At 32.3% G+C, this 23205-nt stretch overlaps 1 protein-coding gene across 5 annotated transcripts in view; it reads right to left on the reverse strand.

The window, feature by feature from the left end:
* Positions 1 to 23205, reverse strand: part of MBD5 (methyl-CpG binding domain protein 5) — a 143009-nt gene that overhangs the window by 115646 nt on the left and 4158 nt on the right. For all 5 annotated transcript variants that reach the window (XM_016151143.2, XM_016151139.2, XM_036236251.1 and 2 more), the window contains exon 2: positions 11743 to 11864. The gene's annotated coding sequence lies outside the window, so the exon portion shown is untranslated. The remainder of the gene's footprint in view (positions 1 to 11742; positions 11865 to 23205) is intronic.

Below are 23205 nucleotides of genomic sequence, written 5' to 3' on the forward strand. Positions count from 1 at the left end.
ATTGAAATGGTAATGAAACAGGAGTTAGTCTCTCAAACTAGTGTCTTGGAGAATACCGCTCCAAAGAATAGGATTTGATGTGATGAAAAATAGTGTTTGAGGTTAAACAAGTTAGGGAAATGTTGGGTTTAAAGATTTCTTTTCTCCAGGACTACTCAGATTTTTTTGCATGATAAGGGCATTGCAAATTTTCAAGAGAGAAAAAACATGAAAAATGTGTGTGTGTGTGTGTGTGTGTGTGTGTGTGTGTGTATTTTAATTCCCCAGATTTATTTTGTAGCTGATATTTTCTTCTCACTTTCATGAAACAGCTTTTTGAAGATTTTTTTATGAAACACCAGTTTGGGAAATACTGATTTTATGAAAAGGAAGAACATCATCCAGGAACTGGAGACAAATCAAAACTAGGTAACTGTTCAATTAAAATTGCATTTCCAGTCTTGATAAGTCTATACCTATTCCCCACAAAAGCTATTAACATACTCTGCCCTATGCTTTCTGTTTTAGAGCCCTGGTTCTGAGCCTCTCTTTTGTATTTGTTCATTGCATCTCACTCTGCTGAGCTTCTGCCTCACCTAGCTGAAGTCCTTATTATTTCTGTCTCTCCTTGCACTTTAGATTTGATTCTAGGCACTGGCTTTCTAGCATATGGCCTTAGACTTCTCAATATGGATTCTGGCCATCTGCTCTAGTACTTCGTAGTTCTCCCTGGCTATATAAAGAAACCTATAAAGTAGTTTGGCAAGCTAATTTTTCTATCATCAACAGGACAAACAAAAATACAGAGTTGATCTTTAGCACATCTGTGCTTTAATTTTCTCAGCTAAGAACTGTGATATCATCTATTATTTCTTCTAGTTTAAAATAATTTTGCAATGAGTAAAGAGAATACAAATCAGATTCTTTCGGTACATATATAATGCTCTATTTGAAAGTCAGTAACCTGTGCAGATGCTTTAACTCATTCAGTGCTTTTCTTTCAGGGTTTTATTTTTTACATAGAAATATTAAAGGGTGAAATAGCTTTCCACACAGGCAGAATATGGCTTCCTGAATATAAAGTCTGACTTTTTTGGAAGAGATGCTCTATGACCAATCTGACTGATGAGAAAATTAATTTCTCCCAATGAACATAATTTTATAATGCAGATTCTAGATACTATTTAATTTGTAATAGTTTAACAGTATTCATCCCAAATTAGGAAATGGCAATAGACTAATTGCACATTATTGTAGATAGATTTCAAAATTAATAGATTACCATAATTCTAAACAAAAGGTAAATAATGGGGGGGGGATGGAAATCCATAGGTCTCATCTAGTATGATTTAAAATTTAAAAATGAAAAAGATTAGTCTGCATTTTAAACTGAAATATAAAAGCATATTTTATATTTGAATATTTTAAAAACAATATTTTAATGCCAACTTAAAAATGATTGTGTAGGCTTTCAGAGACATTTAAAAATACCAGCAATATTAAACAGTGTGCACCCTGTAATTCTAACATGTGGAACCAGAATGTTTCTGAGGTTTCACAGTAAATATCAGCAATGCAGCACACTCTACCTTGATTTTCAATATCTAGGTCACATGGACCACTTTGAATACTGTGAATAGGGAAAAAAAAAACAAGGAGGAAGATTTCTATAGAGCCACCTAGAAATCATAACAGCATTCAAATTGCGAGAAAAAAAAATCAGTATAACATGAGTTTTAAAATAACAATTCCTACATAAAATAGAAGATAGTGCCCTAAAAATGAACTTCTCATATATTATGTAAACTGAATAAAACCTTGGCGGAGCATTATTTACTTAATAAAATGTCTTTTGTTTTTACTACTCCCTTAGATGTGTTTGTATGTGTGTCTGCACACTGTGTATGTGTGTGTGTGTGCATGTGTACTCTGAACAGTCAGGATCAGATAAGAACATATTGAAAATAAATGTATTGTTAATCAAAAGCACATGCAATTTAGAAAAAAATCTTTGTGTAGTTAGCAGTAATCAGAAACGATAGCTTCCACTTACAATAAAGGCAAATAGGTATGATAATGATATCTGAAGTTACAATCTTTTTATTTATATAGAAGAGACATAGAGAGTTGATAATATATTTTAATTACAAAAAATACATAGTGGTTTTACAGTTTCTTATAGCAATAAGCATACAGTTGCAGATATTTGGAGCCTGGAATAATTTTTACTGTATTTTTTTACTGTAATTTTTAATCATTTTCCTTGAAATATACTGAATTTATTAGGTTATAGATTTAAAATTTCTACTTGTTCCATCCCCAAATTATTATGTGAAGTACAGGAAGGAAATATGTTTCTTAGCAAAAAAGAGAGGCCCTAATAATCCATAATAAAATTCTGCTACTGCTTATAATTTATATATATATATATATAGTTATCTTGAAGGGAGATAGAAATAAAAGCAACTTGTCTAAGTGTATTTTTCTAAATCTATTCAATAACACTAAAGGGAAATCAAATATATGTCAGGATAACAATTAAGATGAGAAAACACTGAAAAATACATTTAAATGACTAGGCTTTATAGAGACAGAATTTCGATAGACTATTCCTATTTTAAAGACTTGGCTATAATCAAGGTATACTTCTTTAACAGCATGAAAACTTATAAATATATTTTAATCAAGTACACAAAAGAGCTGCTTCAGACTGCAAGAATACAGGAAAAATGCATTTTACATGTAACATTCCATTAGTTGGCAGCAGTTCCCTTTAGAGCACCAAAATTTTCACACAGCTATAGCTTAGGGGATTTAGATTAGAGAATTGTTATTGTTATGAGGATATTTTAAAGGTGTTTTAAAAATGGTCTATAATAGGACGAAAAATATATAAAATATATAAAAATATATTTTTATATAAAATAACCTAATCTCTACCTTCAGTGGTAGAGTAGATAGAGATTAGGTTATTTCCAAAGAAAGTCACTTCTGTTTTGGCCTAGAGAGTAATATATTATACAAATATAATTTATTAATGTATATTTATGTGATATAATAATAACAACTACATCTTGCTTTAGTAGGAGAAAGTATTTAAGTAATTTCTAGATGACTGTATTCCATTCAATACTAATCCATTTATACCTAAGCATACTATCATTTTAATAAATTATTATATTACCTATATCTTGTGCTAAATTATAAGCATCATATAATTACATCCAGGAGAACATAGTATGCTAGTTTATGCTGCTATAATTCAAACTCTAGCTAGAGTGATCTTTGTTAAATGCCATTTGCTCTGGTCATTTTTCTGCTTACAAGTTTCCAATGACTTCTAAATAAAGGTGGTAGGCACACCATACATGTTTTTATTTCTTGTTAGACTTATTGAAATGATAGTATAGAAATAAAAAATAACACCACAACAAATGGGGGACAGGCCATCAACAGATAAGAGATTTCAAAAAAATTAATGCGAGCTGGAAAATAGGAAAAACTGCTGCAGCAGGGCACAGGAAGTCAGCTTACAGCCAACATGGAGTGGTAAAAGCTAAGATGGGACCATCGATCTGCAGAACCACAGAGAGGTTCAGAGGTCACAGAGGCCTAGTAAAAGAGCAGCAGTGAGAACAGGAGTGAGAGATGAAGCTGAAAACGGGAAGATTAATTGAATGTTTATATAAGGAACAGTTGGTAACCACAACTACTGAAGCAAGGCATTCCTACAGCAACAATCAAAGGCTTCCTCTTAGAGGAAATCAATCCTAAAGCAAAGAGTAGCTTTGGTGTCTGGCACTGAGGGGACTCTCCACTGTAATGGCTAATCCCCTGGCCTAATCACCTTGAACACCTGAAATCAGGAAAAGCTGCCTTTGTATATAAAGTTCCCAATCAGCTGTTTATTGTCTCACTATTAAATATGAACCTCTAACCAAAGATTGCCAGATATTTAAAGAAAGCTTCTAGCATAAAAAAAAAAAAGAGAGAGTGACGAGAGAAATAAATATAAACAACAGGAAAAAAAGCTAAACTGGAAGAAATGGATAATTTAGGGAAAAAAGTGAACTTCTTAAAGAACTCTAGCTAGTAGTATCCTCAAGGAAAGTGAGTAGACTTCATAACCACAAAATAATAATAAGGATGATGATTACAATAGCAATGATAACAGCAAATGCATATAAGGCTTACTACATTCCAGATATCATTCTTAGTGTTTTATGTTTATCAGCTCATTCTTGGAACTCTGAGACAGATAGACTATTATTATCTCATTTCATACTGGGACAGAGACATAAAATTTAAAATTGCTCTAGGTCACAAAGTTAGCAATGTGCAAGATGGGGATTCGAATTCAGTCTGGCTCCAGAGTCTGTGCTCTTAATCTATTATTACCCTCTTCAGCTTAAAATAAACAAAAAACAAAACAAAATACCTGAAGAATATAAAAGGCTCTTGGAAAATAAAAACATAATTTTATACGTCAACCTTCCTATGAATATTTCTTTTTGGATTTGTTTTTGGAATTGAGAGCATTGCCTGAAAATAGATTTAAAAAGAAAAGGGAAGTATCAATGAAAAGATGAAACATTAGCCATTCAGCTCATGTGATCCTTCACAGAATAACAGAAGTTACAGAAATAAAGAAGAAAGAAAGAAGGGAAGAAATTAAAGAAATAATACAAGATAATTTTCTAGAGATGAAACTTCTCAGATGAAGGTGTTCACTGAATAAAATGTGAACAGACACATAATTAGGAACTGAAAAAAAATGCCAGGAGAAACAGAAGCGTATCCCAAACTAACTTAGGCTGGTGTTAATGCATTTCAGAAGTCAGTGGAACATCACCTTCCACACTGAAAAAGAAAACAATTTGTATCCTAGACTCTCAGACAAAATAGAATTCAGATGATCAGCAGCAATTGCTTCTCCTCAGCATATTCTTCAAAGGCAGTGCCTTTTTTTTTTTTTTTTTACTATTTTTAACATAAATGATGGTTAAGACTACTATAAAAGCAAGGTACCAAATGTGTTTTTAGACAGTGTTTCATGTAGAGCAGGTAGTCAAAACGTGGCACCTTTTAATGCATTTTCCCCCACACTAGTACTGATGCACACCCCTGTTCCGCCTCTCCCCTTTCTCCCAGTCAGGCCCTGACCACAGGCTTGTACCTTGTGATGTTAGATCATGAATATACCTCTAGTGAGAATAAATAAAGAACATTCCAAACAGGTGAAAACTCAAAAAATTTATCATCCATGTATTTTTTCTTAGGAATTTGCTAAGGATATGCTTCACTAAAGAGAAAAATGGGGGTTGCCCTAGTGCTAACCAGAAGAGCAGGGAAGAGAAGCTCCAGAACGACAGCTGTGCGGCCAGAGGATGTGAAGCTCCAGAAGAGCAGTTCCCAGGCAAAAGAACACAAAAAGAAAGATTCACAAGAATGTTTCATATAAGGGAGAGCTAGGAAGAACTGGGAATATGACAAAGGAAAAAAATGCAAGGAAAACAAAGGCAATTTGAAATTTTAAGAAAACTAAAAAAATCGTGTAAGGACACAGAACCAAAGAAAACTACTTGAGACTATAATTAGTAATGAATTCAAATGATTCTGTGCCTGGCATTGTTTTTGGTATGAAAATATAATAGTGAGGGAGAAAATAATAAATAAAAGTCAAACAAATTACTTAAAATAGTAATCCTTGTCCTCTTGAAGCTATTGTCAAGAATGGAGATAGTGACAATGATTTCAAAAATTAAATGAAATAAAATTAACAATTACTGCTATAGAGAAAAATATAACAAGAAAGGTAGAGCAATAATGCCAGATAGAACAGTTGTTATTTCTAATAAGATGGCCAGGGACCTACTGAGAAGCTAGCTGTCATTTGGGTCAACACTTAAGGAAGGGAAAGAACAATGTGGTCACCTGGGTGAAAGGATGTTTCAGGTAGAAGAAACAGCATATGCAAAGGCCCTTTTCACAAAATAATATAAATATTTAATTGTGATGATAAAATAGCTATAAGTGACATCAATTTTAGAAACACAAAAATGAAAGAATTGAAGACAGAACTGCAAAGGTGGGTGTCCTAATATCCTCATCTGACCAAGGGGACAATCCCAGCGCAACATCTATAGTTAATAGAATAAAAAGCAAAGGTATTAGTTTATTATCCACAATTACAACAGAGAAACCAAAGATAAAGTTAAAACTAAAGGAAGAATGATAGAGAAAAGGTGCAGGGAGGTAGGGTGAGTGAGTGTATAGTGTGTGTGTGTGTGTGTGTGTGTGTGTGTGTGTGTGTGTGTGATGCTTAAAAGTGATAAATAAAAAATTTGAGATGGAAGCAAATTACTTTTACCCGGATAAATAAAGATAAATATCGGAGGGAAAAGTGGAAAGAGAAGTGAGGCTTAAGTGGGAAAAGCTGGACCAAAGAACTATTGATTTTAACCATGTGTATTATTAATTTGATGTCAACATACACATCTACACACACTCACACACACACTTTCTGAAGATTTTTCATTCATTGCTCTTAGGATAAATATTAAAATCCTGGGACAAAGCCTATAGGACCCTGCCTGCTTCACCAGTCTCGCCTCATGCTCCCCTCCCCTGCACTCTCCACTTTAGCCACACCGGCCTTTCAATTTCCTGAGCAAGTCCCTAGAAGCTTCTGTCTATGTTATTCCTTCTATCTAATATATTTCTGGCCTAATGCTCACTTATCCATTAGGCACAGCAGTCACAAGTGGCTAGGGCTCACAATACTTTTAGGGGTCCATGAAGTATTTTAAATTCTTTTAAAATAATAAGAAAAAAAACCTTAGGGTCCACAAAATTTTTTAATGTATAACATCAACATTTGTCCTCATACCAGCGTAATTGCAAAATATAACTTTTAATGTATTTTCTGAAGGAAGGGGCCCATGAAGGCAAAAATCACAAGGCCACTGCCTATCTACTTCCTAATTTCACCTGACCTTGTGAATCCCTTCTTCAGGGGTCCTTTGCCTGATTATCTCAGACTATATGAGGTCCCTATATAAGTTCTTCTACAACTCTGTAATATGGAAATGAAATAAAGTATTGTGCAGTTTTGTGTTTAATGAAATCAAGAACCACAGCTACCTCATTTACCACTATATCCCCAGCACAAAGACTTGTATGCAGTGATGTGAAACCCTGAAAGACTGAGAATTTCCTACTGTGGCTCTCTCAAGTCTTTGCTTGGTTTTCTGATCCTACTTACTACTTAATCTCTTATTGAATTAATTTTTCTCATTTAAAAACTGGGGATAATAATGGAGGTATGAGTTAGAATATGAATTAGAATGGCACATAATAAACTCTATTATGTTGTTCTTCTTCATGTTATTGGATGATTACTATTTATTTAACTATCCTCATCATTATTATTCTATACATTGGGTGATGTAAGTAAATGTTTTGGTTTGTTAATTCTCTCCCTTTTTCTATCTAGTATTTAAATGTGTTTTAAAAATGAGGTCATTTGAACAACTTAAGTCACAAAGTTTTTAGAGAAGAGTTACAGAGAGCAAATAGCAATAAAGACGGAAACTGATGTTTTGATAACTGAAAATATATAATTATCTGTGAATTCAAGACTTCAGGACTTTTGAAATATCCACACTAATCAGTTCATAATTTCACAGGAGATCAGGCTAGAAGAATATTTTTCAGTAAAGAATAATATATCAGAATTCTCTCGAACATAAATTTCCATGAACATCTAATAAAAGTGAGGTGGCGTTTATTATCTTTTTATTTTATTTTTTAAATTATTACTTATTTTCCCTGAATAGACGCTTTCCACAACCACACACAATTTTCAATAGTGAAATTGTTTTCTTGGAGTTACAATTTTTTATGCATAATTTACTTTCTTCAGGTAAATAAAAATACATATCCCAAAGCAGTAAAAATAAAATATAGCAATATTACATGAAAAACTTACCAAGGGTTTTTGTTTTGGTAAACATTTATGTTACCATTTAAGCTTCAGACTCCTGAGATGACCCTTGGAATAAAGTGACAGACTAGGGTCTGGCTCCTCCTAGTATTTCAAACAATACTCCACAATCCAAGAATCATTTTTTGAGGATAACTGGGGGCTAGGAGCACCAATATCACGAGGCTTTGCCTGGAGTCTATAATCTCACCTAATCAATATTCATAATCCCTCATAAAAGTCTCACGCTAAAATTATGATTGCTATTTAGAACTAAACTTGCAAATTCATTTTTGAAAATCCTTTCTTCTTTCATGATTTCATTTTTAGGTTTAATTCATGTGCACCTTTAGATATCAAATGCAGCAAGTATGAAAACCTAGAGCCACAGTCAATCTATTTAGAGTGTTGTTTCTTTATTAATGTATTTAAAAAGATATTTTAATAACAAAAATGCTTAAGGACTACATTGCATAATACGTGAAACTGGATATATAAAGTCATTAAAGAGGATATGAAAAGCAGTGATAATGGAAAAGAGATCGATAAATTTAGAATTTTGTAATACAATTCTTGTAAGCCATCTTATAATTGAAAAACCAAAATAATTTTTATAAATGCAAAAGAATTGAGGGATGCAATAGTCCCTGAAAATCAGATAATAAATTAGAGTCATGCCACAAATTTCTTTAGTTAGACCTTTTACTTTTTAACTTAAGATGTAAAAACCATTATTTCTCACCATCTACCTTGCCAAAACTTTCCACTCTTGCTTTATTTCTAGGATTGATCATTGCAATCCTTTCTCCATTCTCATAACTCTGTCTGCTTGAGTTGATAGTGAAATACAATTTCTTACTGATTATAGCACATGATTCTCTTCTAAGAACAGCAATTAAGAGTGAGGGCAATGTCTGGATTATAGTCAGATTTCTTACCTCTATAAAGGGAAAAATAATAGCTCTTATTCAAAGTATGTTGTGAAGATTAAATGAGACAAATGATTTGAAATATTTTATAGATTGGCACTCAATAATTGGTATTGTTATTAATAATAATAACTTTTTAGAACCTTTTATTTACTTCTTAAATGTCTTCTGAGAAAACTGGAAAAAAAACATTTCTTTAAGTTTGGACAAGCTTGAGTTAAACTCTGTGCTGTTTTGTTCTCTTATTCATAAAATGATATGATCTGACACAATTAATCCAAAGGTCTCTTTTAACTATTAAAGCTTACATGATTTTACTTAGCTATGACTAAGGTTCAGACTTGTTTTCCTTTTCTGCTTTTAATATGCAGACATTGCACTATTTCTAGTAGAGATTAACTACTTTTGTATTCTTCTTTGAATAAAAACCCCATCTGACAATATTCTGTACTCTTTCTAGCATTAGTAAGCATGGGATATTTTCCTAATTTCCTATAAACTATTAGATTCACCATCAAACTCCACATAAGACCTTAAGGAAGTTTTTTTTCCTTAAAAACTAATTGGATGTTAATTACCATAACAGGTAAAATTTTATATTCTACCTAATCCAAGAATTAAAAAAAAAAAATCCTGTTACATTTCTGGGGAAGCATATGTAAAGTTATACTCAAAAGACTTGCAAAAGTCCCTATTAACATAGTAACAAAATATATAATTTAGGGTAGTACCTTCTGAGGACAGAGAAAGGAAATTTATATCATGGTGTAAAAAGAGTTATAGTTTCTAATAAGGTAAAACTAGTAAAAATGGAAATACGTTTTTTAAATTAAGATATAACTTTAGTAACAAAAATTATAGGTCATAAAGATGTGTATATTTAATGTAGGAGAAATAAGCAACACTTTTTTTTGTTGTTAAGTATTCAGTATAATTAAATTATTATAGAGGCTATTTTAAAATCCTAAATTACATAACACTAATCTTAACTAAGGTTGAGTTTGGTATAACATGCTAAGTATGTTGTGGTGGAAGCCAATGATTTCAGCAAGACAAATGACAGCAGATGTAAAATACAGATTAGGTAAAATTACTTTTAGAGTCACTCTCATACCGAAATATTAAAAAATAAAATGATCTAATGTCTAAATTTGTGTCAAAATAAAGATTTAAATGAAACAAGACTGGTCACAAGTTCTTAATTATTGAGGTCAGATTAAGGTACAAAGGTTCATTATACTATTCTGTCAAACCTTCTATATTTGAAACTCCACAATAAACAATTAAGAAAAAGCCAATGTACTACAAATATCAAAACCAGAATCCATGAAGATGACAAATAGATTTAACTTCATAAAATGCTAAACATATGTGGCAAAAATAAACACATAAAACAAAAGCAAAACATAAAAAAAAAAAGAAATCACATAACACATGTGATTTACAGTGTTAATATTCTTAATATGATCCTTGATTCTTATCAATCAAGAAAAATATCAAGAGCCCAAGAAAAATTTGGAATGTGGCATAAACTGGATGCTCATAAAAGAAATGAAAGGACAAATAAAAATATAAAAATGCATTTATCTCACTAGTAATCAAATAAATGAAAATTAAAATGCCATATACTTTTCTCATTTCAGATTTACTTAAAAATGAAAACAGTTAATATCAAATGACAGAACTATAGAGAATGTGGCATTCTCATACATCTTTGGTGAAAATGCAAATTGGTACAGGCTTTCAAAATATTTACCCTTTGATCCACCAATTCCGTTTTTAAGTATATACCATAAGCTAGTATTTTCCAAAGTGTTAAGTGGAATATTGTCAAATGTTATTTTGTGTGTATGTGCACATGCAAGTATAAATTTAATTTTAAATGTAAATTTATATAATGACATTTAAAATTTTTTCCTTTTTAAAAAATTTTCCTTTGCTTTTTTAAAAGTAGACTTTATTTTTTAGAGAAGTTTTAGGCTAACAGCAAAATTGAATGAAAAGTACAGAGGTTTCTCATGTCCCCTTCCCCTACACACGCACAACTTCTCCAACTATCAAGATCCCAGACTCGTTATTTAAACAAAGGATACTATAATCAAATGTTTGATTTCTAAACCTTAGTACACTACTATACATTAGTATTATCCAAAGTGGTGGATTATAAACAGTGTTTCCTTATATTATAGGCCATGGGACACTTTCATCAGGGAGCATGCTTAGGAACTAAGGATCTACAATACTTTTGGAAATTAGACACAGATACAAAGATGAATGTACAAGGATGTTCACTGAAGTCATTTTAGCCACAGGAAAAATTTAGAAATGTTTCAAATACCCAAGAATTGGAAAGTGGCTACGTAATTTATGTTATACCCTTAAACTGGAATATTATACAACCAATAACAATGGTAATGAGGATGATATTCACTGACATGAAAAATGCCGCAATAACTTGCTAAGTAAAAGAAGCAGATTAGTCAAGAAGCATGTATATCCTATTACGTCTAGTCTTAATCATAATTATATAATTACATACATTATACATATGTAGATATATATTAATAAATTCAGAAAGACCTACAATGAAACATAAAGAACAGTTATTTCAAGGTGGTAGGATTACTATATTTTTCTGTATTGCCTTATCTTTTTTCCTTTTTTTATAATGAATATGTATTAATTTTATAATATAAAAATATTTCAGAAGCAATGTGATTATGTGTCTTGAATGTCTGGTATTTTAATCTGTAGATGTCAGATGCTTTTCATATTTAATAAAAATAAAGTTCACAGATAAGAAAACTATAATTATATAAATAATTTATGGAGAGAAAACATAATTCTTACCTTTTGGAAAGAAACTGATAAAAACATAACAAGTGCTGTGAGATCCAGCAGTGTAATGGAGGCAGTAAATCTCTAGATGCTCTATGCCTTTATGAGTCCCTATAAGGGAACACCTCTTCTCTCTGTAACAGAATAACATAGACATGTACATTTATTTAAAGGAGTGGCTAAATGGAAACCACCTTTAAGTGCATATTGCAGCTATATAGGCTGCCTGTTTACGAGAAGGGTCTCACAGGTAAATAGTTGGAAATATTACCACTTACTTGCTGTATGACCTTGGGAAAATTATCTATCTTCTCTATGCCTCAGTTTCCTCATTTGTAAATGGGGATAATAATAGTATCCAACAAGAAGGGTCGTTATAAAGATTTATACTCATAAAATATTTATAACAGTGCCAAGTACAGTCAGGTATGCTAAATATGTATTTTTTAAAAAATAAGTACCTGAGTGGGGTTGGTTATATTACTAGAGACCCTTCCCAGAGCATATTACTGTCAGTGACATTTTACCTTTGTTCATATCTCAACTAATTCTTACCTCAATGTTGTGAGGTAGATATTATTACAACATGGCCCTCAGCTTTGAAAATCAGAAACTTGATCTTATCAGCAACCTGAATGGTTACAAACACTAGAAATTCAGTTTAAAAAGGAGCTGTTTTTGTTGTTCTAAAGTGACACCCAATGTATTGGATGTTATTTTCTAATATATGGTCTATTTAAGTACAAAACCACTTAGAAGTGACCTATCATAAAATGAAAGCAATGAGAATTGAAAACTCAAACTGGACTTCCCGTCAAGCCAGAGTGGTGTGCTTGTCTACTGTGTTAACAATTTTCTCTTACTCTTTATATGATACCTTGAGATGGTACAGCATCACCAAAGGAGTATAATTTTTTTTTCCCAAGGGAATATTATGCCAAGAATGTTTAATTTTAATCTAACAAAAAATTCAGAAAAATATAAATTAAGGGAGAGCTTGCAAACGATTGGCCTAGATGTTTAAAAAATGTCAGTGTCATGACAAAAAAAGGTTGGGATTTTTTTTTCAGATTAAAGGAGATTAAATGACTCTAACAACTGAATACAATATATGATCTTTAATTGGATCTTAGATGGGGAAAAAAGATGGCTATAATTAACAGACAATTGGAAAATTTAAAATACAGACTTCTAAAATCTCTATCAATTAATACATTTAAAATTAACTTAGGTGGTTTATTATCATAGATAAAATTTTTCATTCATGTATTTATAGTCATCATATTTTATTAAATATTCATTCAGTTTGATAAGCCTGCAGATAAAAAAAATTCTTGCAAGTAACACCCTAAAATATAGACTTGGCTTGGCCTAAGGGGTCAGGTGAAGGATAGTGAGGACCCCTCTAACTGTCTGGCAAGTTAGCAAAATAGCTAAACAACCATCTGTTCTATTTGGGACTCAGGCCATCTTCCTACTGAAGTATTTTCCCTTCTAATGGAAGGAAAAGATTCAGAATGTTGGAGCAGGTTGCTACTTCATGCAGCCTTTAGTCAAGTTCTACAAGAAAGAGTGACACATTAAGGAAGCAGAGAAGGGAACAAAAGATAGCTTTGCCAAAAGAGCTACTTTCTGTGTGTGGCTGATCTGGAGCCTGGCAGTATTGAAGAAGCCAAATTATAAATGTTTTATAATGATCTTTTATTTATATTTTGAATAAATTATCTGCATAATACCGAATTTGAAAGACATAAAAAGGCAGTGAAAAATTTCTCTTCTAGTCTTGTTCCCCAAACATCTGTTTTCCCTCCCCAGAGGCTGCCCCTAATATCAGATTCATGTGTTCTTCCAGAAATGTTTAATGCATTGCCATATCTACACATGTATTTACAAAAATGGAGCAGGTTATACACACTGTTCCATACCTTGTTTTCTTCACATAATTTGTTTTGTCAATTGATCATTTTAGTATATATAGAGCTGCCTTATTACATGTTCTTACTATAACGCATACGGCATAAAAACTAAAGAGTAGACAAGAATATAAGAGGATATAACAAATGTTGTCCCATGCACAGGAAATAAGATACTGGCCATAGGCAGGAAAGAGCATAGGCAGGAAAGTGTATGAGTATAGAGTATCAAAGATGATGACAGAGAAAGGTACTTGGGAGGGTTTGTCTAAAAGACATTTTTGGATTTTACGCATGCCAGTGCATTGTGTGTACTGCAGTAGAGCATCTGAAAAGTTACTGAAACCTCTGCCATGAGAGGGGAAGCAAAAGTGGCTAAGATTGATCTGGCAGACATACAGAAGACTGAGGTTTGAAGAAATGAGCAAAGAGTGCATGTTCCTAGAGACCATGGCAATAGATCCAGTGTATGAAGTCCAGAGGCCAAGTAAGAGGAACTACATCTCAGTGGATGCTGGCACATTGTGCCACAATGCCAAGGGCTAAGCAGTAACTCAGCGGAGACAAGCAAGCAGAGAGAAGAGTGTGGAATCCCATAGTCATTTACTGATGGCAGAATGACAAGAGTCTCCCCAAGAACTTGGGCAAGAGTAGAAGAGAAAAAAAGAGATAAGGGAAGAATCTTAAAGCCTAAATTGACTCAATCTTAATTGAGAAGTGACTAAGCAACTACCAATTGGTGAGATTAAATTTTCCTTTATCTGTGGAAATTGTGGAGGGTGGGGGAGTATGAGGAAAAGGAGTTTGTAAGATAAGTCAGCTTTAGATATAGGCAAACAATGTTTTATACACTTGAGATAAACAAGTACAAAATTTAAATCTACATAGCTAGCTCATAAGGCTGTTATAAGGGTTCAATAAATGGTTGTGTGAAAATATACGAACAATAAGTGGTGTGATTTTCTGGTTATAATTTCTGAGAGTAACCTTTCTTTGACTTCTCGCCAAATTCTGGGGACCTTTAACAAGGGTCACATAATTCCAGATTTTATTATGCAAACTCACTTCCAAAGGATATTAGCTTTGAAGTAAGTGAATCTTGGATTTAAATTCTACCTTTGTCACCTACTATCTGTATGAGCTTGGGGAAGTAACTTAATATCTTTGAGTCTCTGGATATTTATCCATAAAACATAATGTAATAAAAAAATTATTTCATAAATGTATTAAGATAATAAAACATACATAGCATATTGGCCTACAGTTTGTAGGCCTATCTACTTCCTCTGAAGTTTAAACTATAGTGTCTTGATTTTATTTGGAAAATGTGATCATTTTGTCATATGTCCTGACTATAAGAGAGTGAGCTCTGTAATATACAGCTCCTAGTTATTGTACCCAGGCCAATGGAGTAATATACATTCCCACATGCTGTGAAGGAAGTAGGTCTGTATCATAATAAAATCATTTAAATATAAAGATTACGATATATAAATAGCAACGTCCTCAAATCTTACTCTGAGACTGAGTATAAATATAATGACTTCCTATTTTCTATTTCCTATTTAGAAATTATCTTTTTATAAAAGGTATTTATCTCAAATCTAACAAATATTAAAAAAAGAAACTATTCAATAGATAACAAAATCAACAATATTGATTTCTAGTTAAAGATAGTAGGTCGAACATAAACATTTAACTTCATTTCTTTTCAAAACCACACTAAAATACAATATAATATTAAATATTTTATTAAAAACCATAAACCAAGAAAGAAAAACAGAATAGAGATAAATGATAGTAACCAAAATTTGGAAGTTAGAAGGCAGAAGAACTATTGTTAACTGACCTAGCAGACCCGAGCTAGTTGAATCCTCAACCACTAGTAGGTAAAGCCAGGAAACAATTTTATTTGCACTATGGTTTCCAAAAACTTAGGATTTGGTGGCATCCAGACTTATGAAACTGGGTAAAGGTGAAAATAAAAGCAAGCCTGGTTTGAAGTCTATTTAGGAGTTAGTTTCTTGCATTCCTTTTCTACCATTCACAACTGCCCAAGTACCCTTCCCTCTCACATTCTAGCAGAAGACTAAATGTTTATTTTGTAGAGTGGATAAAACAGAAGGTTCCCAAACTGGGAAATTTTGGAGAATTCTGGAGGGCACAGTACTCTACTGAAAACAGAACTAAATGACATTTTATCTACTGAATACTGATACTCCCAAGTCCTTATTTACTTGGTTTGCAGAATGCTGGTAGCCCGTCCTATAACCTCTAGGCAAGAAATTGTAATATTCTTCTTTGGTGAATCTGATTAAAAAGAAAGGTATCCAATAAAATGATATTGGAGGCTCCTGAACAAAACGGCATAGTCAGATCTAGGGAATTAACAGTTTTATCTAGGCATACTCTTATCTTAATGTGAACTGACAGCCAACCACCACTGGACGTATAAGGAAAGTCATGAAGCCTTAAAGGAAACAAACAAGCAAATAAACAGGAAATATAACTACTTGGAAAAATAATATTTCAAAAAACTTATCTTCAAAGAGATAAGAACTGCATCCATGAAACAAGAACAAATTATTTTTTTAAAAAAGGAATGAAGTGCTGCGGAAAAACAAAACTATGATAGAAATGAAAACCTCAATGAAAAGATTGGAAGATATTCCAGCAAGTAAAGAGACTAAGAGAAAAAATATGAGAGAAATAAAAAAAAAAATTAGACCAGTCTACAAGGTTCAACATCCAAATAACAGAAAGAAAAGAGAAAATGGAGAGAAAGAAATCGCCAACGAAATAATTCATGAAAATTTTCCTGAATTAAAGAAGAATTTCTAGATTAAATGAACCCACTGAGTGTCTAGTAAAATGAATGAAAATAGATTTCCAACAAGTCATGCCATAATAAAATTTCAGAACTCTGGGATAAATAGAAAATAGTAGAAGTTTCTAGAAAGAACAAATATATAGAACAGAAATTGGATTGTCTTTCAGCTTAACACTGGAGAGAGACCAAAAAAATTCTGAGAGAAAATGAATTCCAAACCAAAAAGTCTGTACTCAGCCACAGTATCAGTCAAATGTCAGTAAAGCATAAAGACATTTTCAGACAGGCAAGATTAAAGCTATTGGTAGAACTGCTCCATCAAAATGAGAGAGTAAATGAAGACAAAAAAGACATAAAAAACAGGGGATCCAATTCAAAACAGGGACAAAAAGAAGCCCCATGGAGATAGTAAAAAGAGATCTGTACCATGTGGGACAGAGATTACAGCTGAATTGAAAATGAAACAAATGAAATTATTAAGTAAAATTATAAATTTTAGGAAAAGTTGAGAATTAGATATATGATATGGTTCAGCTATGAAGAGTTTATACAGTTATAAAATGTACATAATTGAATGTTAAATAGCAAAATCATGATATAACTACGTCGAGAAGATCGTGTATTTGTAGTGAGTGTAGCGGAAATAAAAGACCTAAATCTAGAGATTCCTTGGTGGCAAATTAATAGATTATATGTGAAGCTAAAAAGAAAATCAAGAAGTAGATATATAATCATGTTATTTAAAGATATTATGAGATATTCTTTTTCACAAATAACAAAGGAAACAGCAAAAAAAATAAAAATGAAAGCGATTGCTTCTGGGAATTGGAAAATGCTGAAAGGTTTAAAGCAGAGAAAGGTTTTTGTTTTTTAATGTCTTATAGGACTACTTGATTTTTTAAACTGTGCATATGTAACTTTGATAAATATAAAACAAAATAAAAACAGCATAAAATTAACATTAACAATGATCTGAGGAAACTTAGGAGGGGTTTATAAATTCTTAAAAGTGGTTGCCAATGAATTATTGCATCATATAATCTTATAAAGTTTCTAGAAAACAGTTGTTGTACCAAACATCTGCTATGTTATCCAGCAACTGTAACAATGGAAATAAAAACTGGCACTGTAGTGAGTTCTGGACTTCTTAGGTTTAAGTCTTAGCTCTAACTCTTCTCAGTTATATAATGTTAGGCAAGAAATTAAACTTCTTTTTGCTTAAGTTTCCTTATCTGTAAAATCCTATTTCAGAGGCATGTTGAGTGTTATAGGAACAGTGCTTCGCATAGTGCCTGAGACATAATAAATAGTTAGTAAATGTTAGCTACTTAAATTATAACCCCCAATTCCTTACTCTAGATTATAAGGATCGTATCCATTGTACCTCCTCCCACCCTCTTGCACAGACATTGGGGCATTTTATTCTCCACATATATTTTGTTCAACTACCCCACAGAGATCAGACTCAATTATCGCCCTAAAATTAACCATGCTTAGTTCACCTCAAAACATAAACTAGAAATAAATCTCATAGCTAGAACAACCTCTCTTTTTTACCCACTGCTGCTTCCCTTTTCTTTTAAGGCAGGATGGAGCAGGATTTGTAACCAGAAGACTTAATTTTGGGTTGGGCATTTAGCTTCCCTGAATATCCATTTTCTCATCTGTAAGGTGGAGATGATAATACCTGTTTGGGTGGACATTTGAAGTTTGCCTCCCACCATGCTTTTTTGCTACTTCTGGTAACTACTGACTTTCCTTTGGAAAACTCACCCACTCTCCAGCTCTAGAGGTGGGCCTAACTGCTCAAGTCCCCTAGGCTTCTGTGCACAGTGATGTGCCCAATGATGGGCACTTAATCAAGTCAGAACAGTGACACTGAAAACTGTTAGGGTCACCAAGTGTGAAGCTGACAATGGAGCCAATTCAGAAGAAAAGAGTTGGGAGCCCCAAATTAGCTCATTTAAAGGCCATTCCATTCTATGAACCAAAACATTTCTTTTTTTTTTTTTTTGCTCAAGCCTGTATGTGGTGTGAGGAAAAGGAGAGAAGGGAGAGGAGAAAGGAACAGTGTTCTTCACTGCAACCAAATGAGTCTTAACTCCTACCTACCTTATAAGTATTATCTATTCTGTTTCTTGGATCAACTGAGATCATAAGTATAAAAATATTTGGAAAATACAAAGTCATATGCAAATGTTAATTGTTATTATCATAATTTTTAATAACATAAAGCCCAAATTCTTCACAAAGCAAACTATGCCTTGAAACAGTTATAACTTATTTTCACAAAAATCAAAGTATACTACTAAAAGTATGGAAATGTTGGATATTATTTGTGAATATCTATTTTGTAGAAAAATATAAGAATGCACAATTGTTGTTCAAATCACTCCAGGTCATACATGTGACATCGGCTCAGTTGGCTTCCTTATTCATAAAACTTAGAAGGTTAGGCTAATACCCCACCCCAAAATTTCTATTTTACCCTTTGATATTTATGGCTCTATGTTCTACAAACCTGGTTGAACTCTTCTGAAAATATGTATTCTGCACTAATTACTTAGAAGTGAATTTTATCAGACTTAATTGGTAATATCTAGAGTAGTACAATTGTTTTATTATTTATGCATAAAACACTAATTAAAGGGAAACTGAAAAATGTTACCTACTCCCTATAAAAGCTGATTTTATAAACTTGTAAAATACTTTGAAGTCAGAATAAAAATTGGAAGTAAATAGATATTCCAAATGAGTTCAAAGGCTTTAAAAAGCATTTGTTTTTCTTAAATAGACCTCTCTCTCCATGTCTACAGGATTAATTTGACTGCCAATTCTTTTTTTTTCTGTTTTTCCTGGCTAAAGCAAAAGTAAACTTAAGCTCAACATTTGTTTCATTTCTCAGAAACTGGATAAGTACAGTTAAAATAAATGCTGCTTTACAGTATTTGCTGCCCCATCTGATATGTCCTTGGTTTTATCTCCAGATTAGGCTTCTTTAGGTAAACGATTAGATAATCAGATAACAAGGATGATTTTTGGTCTCACTCTCCATTATCGTTACCTGATGATGACAATGTATATAATAATGAGAAAATCATGAGCATGAATGTATACATTTTTCTCATGATGAAAAATATCCAATAAAAAGTGAAAAAAAAAAAACCCAAAACTGAGCTACAATGGCATTTTCAAAGAAAGAAAATGATTAAATAATAATGATATTCTCTAACTAAAAACAAGTTATAGGGTCACTGGTAAAAGTATATCAGTTCAAAATAGTATCAGACTGATTATTTGTCAGGAAACATCATGAAGTGCTTGAATTCCAGCCCAAGAAAACCAACTCTTCTTAATGCAATGGAGTTACAAACTGCAACTATGAAGATCTAGTATTTTAATAAATGTTCTTTAAATACGTTTTGTCCTTCAAAATGGTTATCCTGGGAGGCCATCAACCATGCCCAGAAATGTTGAAATTCTTCAACATATTTTTGGAATTTCTCTTTTGTAATTGTCTTTATAATTAGCTCGTGTACCTCACAAGATCCCTTGTTGTTTTTGAGCCCAAAAGGCCTATAAAACTTCGGCCCACTAAACTTAGTTTGAGATGATATTTAGTTGGTTTCAGAATTCAGATGAAACTAGTATGTGTATTCGAAATAGTATATCAAGGAACAAAAGCATTTCCATAAATACTTTGTGTAAAGGCAATATCCATCGAATAACCCTACAGTTTCCGATGTGCTACTAAGAAAGTGTGAAATAATCCAGATTTAAAAATTTTATGGGTTCGTCACCTTCCCTACAATTACATCTTAAATTAGAACTTAAAAAGCAGTCTGAATATGCAGATACAATGTGCTAAATTGCATACGGTGAGATTAAATTTTTTAAAAAATGAGTGGCTCCTAGAAATTAATTCAACTTAACAAACATTTATTGAGCGTAGTCTATATATCTACACTCAATAAATATATATCTATTATACTGCTAGGTATAATAGAAAATAGAAAACAAAAAGTTACATAGGGCAGGTCCTCAAGGCACTTAGAAGCTAGTAGAAGAGAAAGTTATATACAATAACCACTAAACATTGTACTTCAATTCTAGACTCGAGCACTCTAAATAAAGCTAAGATCTTACTTGTATAAGTTAATTTACATTCACTGTAAATTTTCTCAAGTCTATCCTATTACCACTAGCATTGTATACCTTTATAAATACATTTCGTATTAAATTGTACCAATTTGTTTATACATCTGCCTCCTCAGCTGGCCTATGAGCTCCTCCCCAGTAAGAACTGAAGGTCATAGCACAATGTCTAGTGCAGTATACATGTACAACAACCGATGAATCATAAATGTTATAATTGGAAGAAATGCAAAGTGGTCTGAGAAAAATCAAAGAAGAAATAGTCTAATTCCCATGAGAGAGCTTGGGCAAACTTTAAAAGGGAAGTAGCATTTAAAGAAAATTCAGATCTGAATATGCAGAAATTTAAGGAGAGGATTATAGATAGATAATTCAGAGAAGATCTGTAAAAACATAAAGGTAAGAAACAGGGTATGCTTTAAAAAATATTCCTAATCCAGTATCATTACAATTCCAAGGTCTTGTGATTGACAGATGTATTAGAGGTATTGGGAGGAGTAGTGGGCAAAACACTTACACAAGTTAGTAGTGATCTGAGTGGGCCTACTTTCTCAGACCTATACAACTGGGGGACCAATACAGGTGCCATGAGAATGGCCCTTGGAAATCTATCTACATGACTAAATAGTTCAAATGTCTATACTATTTCAAAAAATGTAGTGCATTGCTTACCAAATAGCGTTTCTTGGAATAATATATTCTTAGAGAAATGTAATAAATGCTTGTAGAACCCAGTTAGATCCGAATTATTTTCCCAAATAATTTGACCATGGAACCCTTTAGTCATAAAATTCCTATTAACATCTCAGTTTGGAAAATATTATTATAACTTCCCTACGTTTAATATGTAAGGTATCATTATACTTAAAAATTTGAGTCATCAAATACATCCACTTCAAGCATTAAAATGTTATATTACTATTAGGAACAATTCCTAAATATCCAATAATTTGGTAGCAAACAGAAGGTATGAAGTAAAATCATAATAAATGAGAAATTACCAATGTAAGTTTACTTTGTTTTATATACATAAAATATTTCATAGCTCATGGTGAATTGATCTAGACTACAATGGAATTTAGCAAAATAAACATAAAGTTTGACTTAGAGTAATACCTTAAAAATATCAAGAAACTGGAAACGAGTTATGAATATCCATAATTACTGGAATAGCTGAATAAATTTTGGTATAACCATACCACACAAAATACTGTAGTCATTAAAAAAATAAATCAGAGCTATCTCCACAAATTATTGTAGAGTGAGAAATGAAGGGTGCGAGTGTCTGTGTGTGTGTTCCCATTTTTTAAAGCAATGAACAAAATTTCTTTCTATATATGTGTATATATACGTTGAGTATAGAAAGGATAGTAGGTAAAAAAAAAGACTGCATAAAACTATGATAATTTTGCATGTATATAAAACAAAAATATCTAAGAAAATAAAGAATATGAAAAACTAGAGAATTTACATGTGTTCAACCTAATATTTCCTTAAATGTACTTTGGACAAGGAATATATATTTTAATTTTTCTCAATAAAATTCTCTATTTCTCTTTGCTTGTTTCTTTGATGGTTCCCCATTAATTATAGTGGAGGTTGGGTTAGGTAAAATATACATTTCTTAGCATGAATTATATATTTCTTCACAATTTGGTTCCTACTTCTCTCACATTCCCAGTATATACTCTGCTACATTCCAGCTATTCTAAATAACCTAGCATTTACTGGAATGCCCAGCGCTACTTCATATTCATGGGCCTTTGTATACACCATGCCTACTGCCTGACATGTCCTTTTTCTGCTTCTCTGTATGTTTAACTCTTAAAAAATTTATGTGTATCACCTAGTCATACAAATTTAAAAAATATAACATATAATATAATAAACATTGAGTATGTGTTATCGGATTTCAGAATTGTGACAGAGGTAGTCAGGAAAAACTAGTGTTCGAATTAGGTCTTGAAGGATTAGCACTTTAATAGAAGTAAAGAGAAAAAGGTATTCCAAGCAGGCAGAAAGGACAAAAGCCAAGATTATATAGATGGTATACATTACAGGACACGTTTAGGAGGCAGCGCCTGGTACATGGTGGGTATGTTTTTTAATTGTGGATGGGCAGTGAATTTATTCAGGAATGCATCAAGTTATAATATAGAAAGGTTGGAATGGGGTCAGGTAACTGAGAGTGTTAAATATGCAGAAAAGGTACCTAAGATCTATTCTGTACACCTGTGCTCTTCAAACAAGCGTATGTATATCTCATGAGACTAGAAATCCCAGGATAAACATGAAGCATCTTTCTGACATTAATTTTATTTGAGAATTTAAAGAATTAAGTAGTTTAAGTGATATTTAATTTTAAACATTATTTTTATATTAAAACAGACACACTATGAAGTGGGAGGTAAAATTTGTGTGAATTTTAAGATAAAACAAGAGACATCATCAAAGAAATGTTGAGCTTGTGATGAGGTGCTTTCAGCTATGCTAATGGATCCTGGTGGGTGATCGTTTTTATCCTTTACTGGTAGTGAAAATGTAGAGTTGTGAAAGGGATTTGAGCAAGGTAGTAAG

This window comes from Rousettus aegyptiacus, unplaced genomic scaffold (genome assembly GCF_014176215.1).
Source record: "Rousettus aegyptiacus isolate mRouAeg1 unplaced genomic scaffold, mRouAeg1.p scaffold_m13_p_2, whole genome shotgun sequence".
In the NCBI taxonomy this organism is placed as follows: domain Eukaryota; kingdom Metazoa; phylum Chordata; class Mammalia; order Chiroptera; family Pteropodidae; genus Rousettus; species Rousettus aegyptiacus.